This window comes from Gobius niger, assembly GCF_951799975.1.
Source record: "Gobius niger genome assembly, chromosome: 1".
In the NCBI taxonomy this organism is placed as follows: Eukaryota; Metazoa; Chordata; class Actinopteri; order Gobiiformes; family Gobiidae; genus Gobius; species Gobius niger.
The window spans coordinates 5235246-5244673 of NC_136852.1; the positions used below are offsets into that span (position 1 = coordinate 5235246).

The 9428-nt window shown below is 41.8% G+C and overlaps 1 protein-coding gene across 2 annotated transcripts in view; it reads right to left on the reverse strand.

The window, feature by feature from the left end:
* The window catches only part of LOC306976170 (tripartite motif-containing protein 3-like), a 49083-nt gene extending 40261 nt beyond the window's left edge, over positions 1–8822 (reverse strand). For both annotated transcript variants that reach the window (XM_079574059.1, XM_079574058.1), the window contains exon 1: positions 8613–8822. The gene's annotated coding sequence lies outside the window, so the exon portion shown is untranslated. The remainder of the gene's footprint in view (positions 1–8612) is intronic.
* Positions 8823–9428: the final 606 nt, after the last annotated feature.

The window sequence follows — 9428 nt, forward strand, 5'->3', positions numbered from 1 at the left end:
GAGGCGTTGCACCGGTAAGCTCCAGTCCAGAAGCAATGCACTCGGTTAAGGCGGGTGGTAAAAGATATGTTCTTACCTGAGCTTAGACGAGTTGATGCGTACCTGTCTGGTCTTTGTGTGTGGCCTCAGTCATGCAAAAAGACCAAAGATGTTGTTAGCATTTGGCCTCTCCCAATGTATTCTTATAGCTCCAAACGGGGGTGAAGTTGGAAGCGACCAAGCTCTTCCACGGGCACAAAGACCAGACAGGTACAACGATATGGACAAAATTTCATATCTCGATATTCATGCCAGATATATCGATATGATACGATATAACTATGGATTAGGTGAAAACTAAGCATGTTTCAGCAAAAATTCAATCATAATACAAAAGATGTCAGTTTTATTGATGAAAATCTGCATCGTTTATATCTTGTTTTTTCAAATTTAATATTCTGAATGCTCAGATCTCGATATAAATACGGCAACAATATATACTTTTCTTTTGCGATATTGATATCTTGAATGTTCATATCTCTATATCGATACGATGACGATATATCTCTCAGCCCTAGTAAGTATAAACTCGTCTGAGCTCAGGCAAGAACATATCTCAGTGTGTAAAAACGTTGGCCTGTTCCTTTAAATAAGACAGGACGTTATTGACACAACTCGTAACATTTTGGTCGACACTGTTGCGATACAAAACAAGCTGCTAATGACCAGCAAGACACGGACTATGCTATTACAGCAGTGGATAATCAATGATTCATGAATGGATTTTAGATGAGGACGTAACCGATTTGACTCTCACATTTGGCTGCCTTTAGTCGACATCTCCATGGAGACGAGTTAGAGACGAGTTAGAGACGAGGCTCCCAGTTTAGTCAGGTCTGAGAGAAGTTAGTTAAGTATTCCATTCATTGGGCGAAATCAGAATCAGAATAGTTTTAATTGCTATTGTTTGAGAACAAGTTCACAAACTAGGAATTTAACGATTTCGACTAAGCATCTCCATCTCTTTTCTCTTGCCGCAACAAGACAGTTCTTCAGAGTCATTCCCAGTTTTTCCAGAACATTGTATGTCCAGCCATCTTGTTTCAGGTCTTCCTCTGCCTCTTTTTCCCTCCATGGACCCTTGCATGACGGCTTTCTCCAAACTATCGTCTGCTCTGATCACATGTCCAAAGAAAGACTGTTCCTCTTATTATATTCATCACTTGGATTTCTTTCAGGACCCACTGGTTTGTTTTCTTCCCTGTCCATGGAACACGTAGACATTTCAAAAGCCTCTATTCTCTTTCTGGCTTCTTTATAGTCCAACTCTCACTTCCATAGGTCGCCACTGGAAAGACCATTGTTCGGACTAACCTGATCTTGACTGGTTTTGATACATTTTTATCTTTAAATATGTTGGTAAATTGACTTAAAAAGTTGTTCGTGCCATTCCGATTCTACTTTGTATTTCTCCATCACAGTTTGCATCGCGATGAATCATACTGCCGAGGAAATTAAAGTTGTCAAGAATTTCAAGACTCCACAAATCCAAATCTCAAAGCGTATTGACTGGAGAGTTTACGGTCAGTATGCCAGTGTGATGCCTCATTTGAAAGCCAAGACCTTCTAGTTTCTAAAAATATGTGTGAAATCCGTGTGAGCGAAACACAACTTGCATCACATTTGCTGTTCTCATCATAACCCAAACCCCTGGCCCTGTCCCTGAACCCCTAATCTGGAATTTAACCTGCTACTTGCCGCCCCCCTGATCTAGGGACTAGGGATTAGGGTAAGGCAACGTCAGGCCCGGGGGCCAAATCCGGCCTTCCAGCACAGAACCTCTGGTCCCCAATGTGATTTGGAGAAATATTATCAGTGTTTTTCAACCAATTTTAAGCCAAGGCACATATTTTTCATTGAAAAAATCACGAGGCACACCACCAGCAGAAAATGTAAAAAAAAATGTAACTCTGTAGCAGTCATTCTCATCAAAGTGTCTTGAATAGGAACACCATATAGTCTTGTTAGCCACAATGCCATTGATCATCACAAATGACACAGGCACAGTGGTTGAAAAACACTGTATTATTATGCAAATAAGGGATCAAATATCTGTTAGTACTCTAAAAATGTGAGAAAGTATAGTGTATTTTTAAAGGTCCTTGCAGAACATCCCACTTGGTCATATATAATGTAAAACAGTGGTTCTCAACTGGTGGGTCGGTACTCAATAGTGGGTTGCGAGCCTATACGGAACTTGTTTTCAATATTTTCCATCTGAAACTACACGGCAACACACTGGAGTCTTTTAAAATGAATATTATTGGGTTGTTTGGATCATAATTTTAAAGTACAGTTTTATTTGGGTCGCAGCTTGTCATTAAGGTAATGGCGGGTCTTGAAGCCGGACCACTTTAGAACCGCTGATGTAAAACATTGGCATTTGCACAAAACGGTTCTTAACTTTAGGCGACCATGGTGAGGTTCGGCCCTCTGTGTTTTGGCGATGGTAAAAATCAGCCCTCCGTGACTCAAACTTGCCGACCCCTGCTGTAAGCTCTCCAGTCACTACGCTTTGACATTTGGATACAGGTAACAGGTTTAAAAGATTACATGTAGGCTATAAATGATGTTGGCGTTCGAGATGGTTGAGGGAACAGTGGTAGGAAAGTCTTATATTGTTTTGTGTTATTAAAGACTGCAGGTATACAGGAATATTCTTCTTCTGTCTGCTCCTTTCTGATCATGGTAATGTCTGAAATACTGTGAGCTCAATCTTCCACTTGGCGCAACAACAGGCGAGCACTGACGCAGCAGGTTTGGTGCACACACCTGCTGCGTCAGGGCGTGCGGCCAATAACTGGAGGGCGTCGCCGAGATAAAAAAAAGGTCAACTGAGGCGAGCACAAAAACACTGCTTCTGTTTTCTCATCTTTACCTTTACATCGCTCCTCTTGTACTTAATTCAACATTTAGGCAACATCCTTTTAAACTCTCACAAGACAAACAACACACTTTATTTGTCCAACCCCTTAACGCCTGAATGTATTTCCAATTATATAAAAAAAATATATTATCAGTGTTTTTGCTTTCAAGCTGATGCTAAATTAAGTGGAGATTGTTCATTTTTATGTCGCACATAGTACAGATGTAGTTTTAGGTATGTTGCAAATCGGCAACAACAGGCATCAATGTCATTTTTGGTATGTTGTAAATCGGCAACAACAGGCAAAAGTTGTAAATGTATTAAAGTGACAAAATGTGTTTGTTCTGAATGATTACAAATGTAAATGCACTGTAAGATACACAGAGCACTTGTGTATTCAGGTTAGGATGTTAGAACAGTAAACAGAGCTAACGCTTTTCACTAAATGCTTGTAAAGTGTTGATTTTGAGCAGCTGACGCCGTCTTACAGCAGGAGCACTGGTAACAGGAAGGGCATCAGGATTTTCAGTAACATCTTCATTACTGCTGTTCCTGTCATCAATGCCTTCCCTGCTGCTGCTGCTGCTTTCATCACCTGATGCAAGGAGGAGGAAAAAAAGCACTTTATAAAAGGTGCAGACAATTTATCTACAAAATATCTACCATTTTTCTGACTAATTATCATGTTTTGCTCCCTTTCCTGATGTTTTATAATACATTGTACATCAGATACCTCTATTTACCATTACTTATTTGCAAATTATACTATAATTGCACATTATTTTCGGACGTGGAACTCTTGTTTGTGGTCCAATAGATCCACTTGGTGCTTGCAAAACGTTCCTAGGTACGGCATGGATGTGCGCAAAAGGGTATCAAGGGAAAACATGCCTTATTTTAGCCACAGTCTGGCAAGAAGAGGTATGTCGTCAAAATGTACCAATAGGCGTTAAGGGGTTAAACACTGTCCGTGTCATTCCTGTGGTCCAGCTGGATGGAATCTAAGAGCACGAAGCAGAAACATGATCACACCACAGCCTTGCACACACCATTATAAAAGCCCAAACATGTAACTCTCCTGTGAACTCAAAGATGCCTCAGGTGCACTCAGGTGTTCAGCTCAGTCCTGTTTAACCGGAGACTTTGACTTTTCGCACGGCTGACCCTGATCAGTCTGCGATGTGACGGAGCAGAGGCTGATTCAGCTCTTCAAGCCCTTGAACGTCACGCTGGGCAACAATGTAAACTTCCTCATCACTTCCTGTTTAAACATTATTCCCTTTAAGAGCTGTGTCCATTTAAACACATCTCATTTTCTCTACAGAACCAGGTAAATGTCAACACTTTTAATCCTGATAGAATCATTTTCCCCATTCACACACTCAACAATACAGGCAAGGACACAACAGTGGATATCTCAACCTCACAACTGAGCATTTCCCAAAAAAACACGTGAAATAGTCTCAGAAGGAATGTTGCCAGTCAATAAAAAGTTGTTAAAGCTGTTATGCAAAACATTGAGAACCAGGAAAACTGACATGATGAGAAATATGTCAATGTAACACTGTGGGGTTTTGTGCTTCAGTTTTCAAATATCAGGACAATATTGCATTCACAATGGCAGGGCTGCAAGATGTATCGATATCGAATCGCTATCGAGGTTTTGACAACTGCAATAACCGAACTCAAGGGGCTGAGGGGTTTTTTTTCCTTCCTCATCTGGCATTTGAGTGATAGATGTGGGTCTCAGGTTCAGCTGCAACAGATAAAGGTTTGTCTGAGTTTCCATAAAGCAGATTCTAAGGCCCGGTTCATACGAAGTCAAGCTGAGGACCAAACACAAAGACACTTCATCAGTCCAGTGTGTCGTCCATACAGTACGAGCCCGGCATTTTGGGGAGTCTGTAAACCAGATCCCAGAGTGGAAGGATCTGAAAACGCCGTTTACGTGGCGCTGTTACAACGTCTCCGCAGCTTTTACTAAAACGATGACATCACAGCTCCAGAGTCTGTGATCCATAATCTACTGACCTTATAATGAGTTTTCCTCATGGATCTATGATGGTTTTGCTCCACTGCCGTCCACAAGCCACAGGTGACAAGTAGAAAAACACGAGTCAGTCTGTGTTTTTGGACTGACAGTAAAAGTCACTGACAGGTTTTTACGTCTGAAGAATAAACTCTCCTCCTCGTCTCTTCTGTAGATCCTAAATCCTTGAATCAGCTTCATATTCACTGTTTACATTCCACATAAGTTTGCTGCACATGCACCTCTACATCTTCTATTATCTGTGTTAGCGTCACAGCGCCTCACACAGGCCTGGAAGAGGAATTGCGCCGTTTTCACAGACCTGAGTGGACGCACACATTTACTGAGCTGGCTCCTTGTTTACAAAGAAAGTTTCTGAAAACATAAGCGTTTTGTCTTTGTGTGGATATAGCCTAAGTGAGATAGACACCCAAATAGATAGACTCATTTTCGTCACGTGGCTGTCCCCCAGAGGTACACTGAAGTAGATTATTGTGTGTTGTTCTAATGTGGGGCAAGAACATCGTTTGACGTCTCAAAGCAACACGACTTCCTTCACTCATATTAGCAGTAAATGCATTTAAATGTAATTAGGTTCGTTATCAAAATCCTGCAGCCGTACACAATGGAAAACACTCATCACAAACTGTATCACACCCACACTGTGGCACGGAATTACTGTCTCTCTTGTAAATAGACAACTTCTCTAATTCACTAGCTTCAAATTAAGTCCAGGGGCGGACTGGCCATATGTCCATTCTGGAAGGAGCACAGAAGGGCCACCGGCTCTAGGGCCACCGGTCCGGCCTCTCACTTTACCTTAACCCTTAACCCCGGGCGAAACAGAGCTTTACCCAAATCTAAAAGCTTAAAAGAAAAACAAAAATGTGCTGGAAAAGCAACAAAAAAGTGACAAAAACACAACAAAATGTGACAAAAACGCGGCAACAAAGCAATGAAAAAAGCGATGAAAAAACAACAATAACAAGAAAAAAAACCCAGAAAAACAAGAGACGAAAACACAATGAAAAAGTGACGAAAACACGACAAAAAGCCACAAAAAAAGTCATGAAAAAGCAACAAAAACATGACAAAAATACAGCGACAACGTGACAAAAAGTTACCATCACTTTTCTAGATTTTATCTTTCAAATGAGGCGTTACAGTGTTGCTCTCCAGTCACGAAGCCTTTAGATTTGGGTAAAGCCGAACTGGAGAAAATGCTCTCGGTTAAGGCGGGGGGTAAGAGGTTAACATATGTATTTGTGGAAGTGTCACATTTATGCTAATTTGGGCCAGGCTGACCAGAGTCCAGGGCTGTTTTTCAGTCCCAGTCCGGCCCTGATTAAGTCCAAGATGGGCTTTGCGCCTTAAGGCGAGACACTGCAGGTGAATTGGAATTTTTTTCTTTTTTTTTTACAGATATCAATTTGAAACTGTTGCTGTCGATCACTGACATAAATGTGAGAAAAAATACATTGCAAGTTTTCTGTCATTTTATCTTTTCATATAAGAACAAGGTGTTTTATGCCTAAAAATGCCCCAAATGTCCCATCTTTTCGGCGACGAAATCTGAATAAAGGATAGAGCTACATTCAACTGTATGGTTTCATTTTATTGATAAATGAGTTACCAAGACTTTCTCAAAGGGGATTTTGGATTTCTTGTTTTTAGTGGAAAAATGTTGAAAAATGTAATTTTCGCCTCATTTTTTGACATGCAAAACTCAATAAATGGGGCTTAGGGATTAGATAATTAAAAATCCCTCTGAATAAATCTTCCAAATATTGTTCAGTCCAAGGCTTGAAGTCTTTAGGTCCGACTGACGTGGACATAGTGTCGCCACAATGTCAGAAAACTGTGTTTTGAGAAAAAGGCCCTTGAAATTGTGCTCTCCCATATAAGTCTATGGGGGAACATTGAATCAGCGCAATATTTAAACATGTTGTTGTGAAGATTAGGTATATTTTTGGTTTCTGGGAGAAAGCTTGTATGTTCAGAGACCAATTTGGCCCAAAACCTGAAAAATGAAAACATTTACTTTTGCCTTAATGGGATCACAGGTGCTACAACACAAAACACATCAGGCAGGATTGAAACCCCTGTCGACAATTTCACGGTAAATCACACATTCCAGGACAACATCAGCTTAAACCTTCTCGGATTTTCTTTCAAACTCGGCGCAGTTGCTGTTGACACACTGAACGAGTCTCACGCCGTGACGTTGCGCCTTAAGAGGAGACACTACAGGCAAAACTCATTTTTTTCAGTTTTCAGGTTTTGAGCCAAATTGGTCTCTGAACATACAAGCTTTCTCCCGGAAACAGAAAATATGCCTAATCTTCACAATAACATGTTTAAATATTGCGCTGATTCAATCTTCCCCCATAGACTTATATGGGAGAACGCGATTTCAAGGGCCTTTTTCTCCAAACACATTTTTCTGACATTGTGGCGACACTATGTCCACGTCAGTCGGACCTAAAGACTTCACATTTTCCAGCCTTGGACTGAACAATATTTGGAAGATTTTTTCAGAGGGATTTTTAATTATTTTAATTATTTAATCCCTTAAGCCCCATTTATTGAGTTTTGAATATCACAAAATGAGGCAAAAATTACATTTTTACAATTTTTTCCACTAAAAAACAGCTTATTTTAAAACTAAACAAGAAATCCAAAATCCCCTCTGAGAAAATCTTGGCAACTCATTTATCAATAAAATGAAACCATACATTTGAATGTAGCTCTATCCATTATTCAGATTTCGTCGCCGAAAAGATGGGAAATTTGGGGCATTTTTAGGCATAAAACACCTTGTTCTTATATGAAAAGATAAAATGGCAGAAAACTTGCAAAGTATTTTTTTCTCACATTTATGCCCGTGATCGACAGCAACAGTTTCAAATTGATATCTGTAAATATAATTTTTTTCCCTATTCACCTGCAGTGTCTCGCCTTATACACACATGTAAAAAAAAAAACCTGCGGCGCAGCATCTTCTCTGTCTGCAGCCTCCCCTGTGCCCCTGGCCCCTGGCGCAGTCAGCCTGTGCCACAGCAAAACCCACAGCAAACCCACGCTCCACTCACCAAAAACCCCCGTCAGAATCCGCGAAATCCAGCCGGGCTTTGGGAACAAAAGCGAGATCAATACACCGCTAGTGAACCATCTGTCCCGAACGAGCGCAGCAGGCTAATTGCATCGACCGAAGCTGTTGCTACATCACAACAATGAATGCAACACCAAACCCCCCCTCCCTCACCTTACCCACATGCGGGTTATAAATACGCGCACTGGTGCATTTTATGAGCATTTCGCCCAGTGGAAATGCGTGAAAACAAAAGATCCGCTGCGCCCCTGCCCTGCCCGAGCTGCTGCAGTGATGCCCACCTGCAAAAACAAGCTGGCACAGACAACGGGGTAAATAAAAGATTGAGTGGGCTAGCATGAAGCAATCACAGCCGCAGCGATTGAATGAGAAAGGCTAGCGTTATAAGCTACGCAAACCACGTAAAGCTAGATCCGAGTGCAGTGATTCACCGACGCGTAATGCTACACAGATATGGCCCGTTTAAATTACGCATCCACGCGTAATGGAGACACATGAGTACGCAGAAACATCGCCATTTAAAGATATTGAGGAGTGTGTGTGTTTAGAGGAGGGATATGACTTACATGCGGCGTGGAGATTTAAAAAAGAGGAGCGAGGGCTGTCAGCAAAGTGAGGCGCAGAGGAGAAAGCGACCCATTGTCGGGGCGAGGATCCTCCGCCAGCGAAGAAGAAGAAGGAGGAGAAGGAGTCCCCCCCCACACCAAAACACACGCTGAATCCTGGCTGAGGGAGCGGGACAAGGGCAGGGTCTGTCTGGATCTGGGCCGCCTGTGCCCGGGGAGGAGGAGGAGGAGGAGAGGAGAGAGGAGTCGGGAAAGCAGACACAAGGGAAAGGAGGAGGAGAGAGAGAGCTCACGGTGCTAGGCTAGGTGGTTCAACCGTTGCCGCGGCGAGAGTGGCGGCCATCTTGTGCTGGTCCGGTTAGCCAAGTACTAACTGAAGCTAGCTTAATGTTGACAGAGGGGCAGACATTTACACAAATTAAGATTAAAAAATGAATTAATAAATGAATAGTCCTGCTCACAAGTAAAAAGAAAAATCATATATTTCTCAATGACTTTTCGAAAAATGTAAATATTAAAGTAGAGCTAAGTAACTTGTTTACCTTAATAAATCCTTTCTGTGGTCCCTCTGGGGGTAATGCAAGTGTTGTCCAGATGATTGGGGGGTCTTTCATCTCCCCTGGTGTCTCTGTCCAGGAAACCCCCCTTGCAACTTTCCTGACTCCGGGTCAGAGTCACCAATACACACTAATAGAATCATAAAGAAGAAGCTAACAGGCTAACGGACAAAACTAGCTGCGGGCTAGCGCCACTTTAGCAGTGTTTACATCCAAGTTTGAGTGAAAAAATATTTCCATTGTGTAATTGGAGGAACAA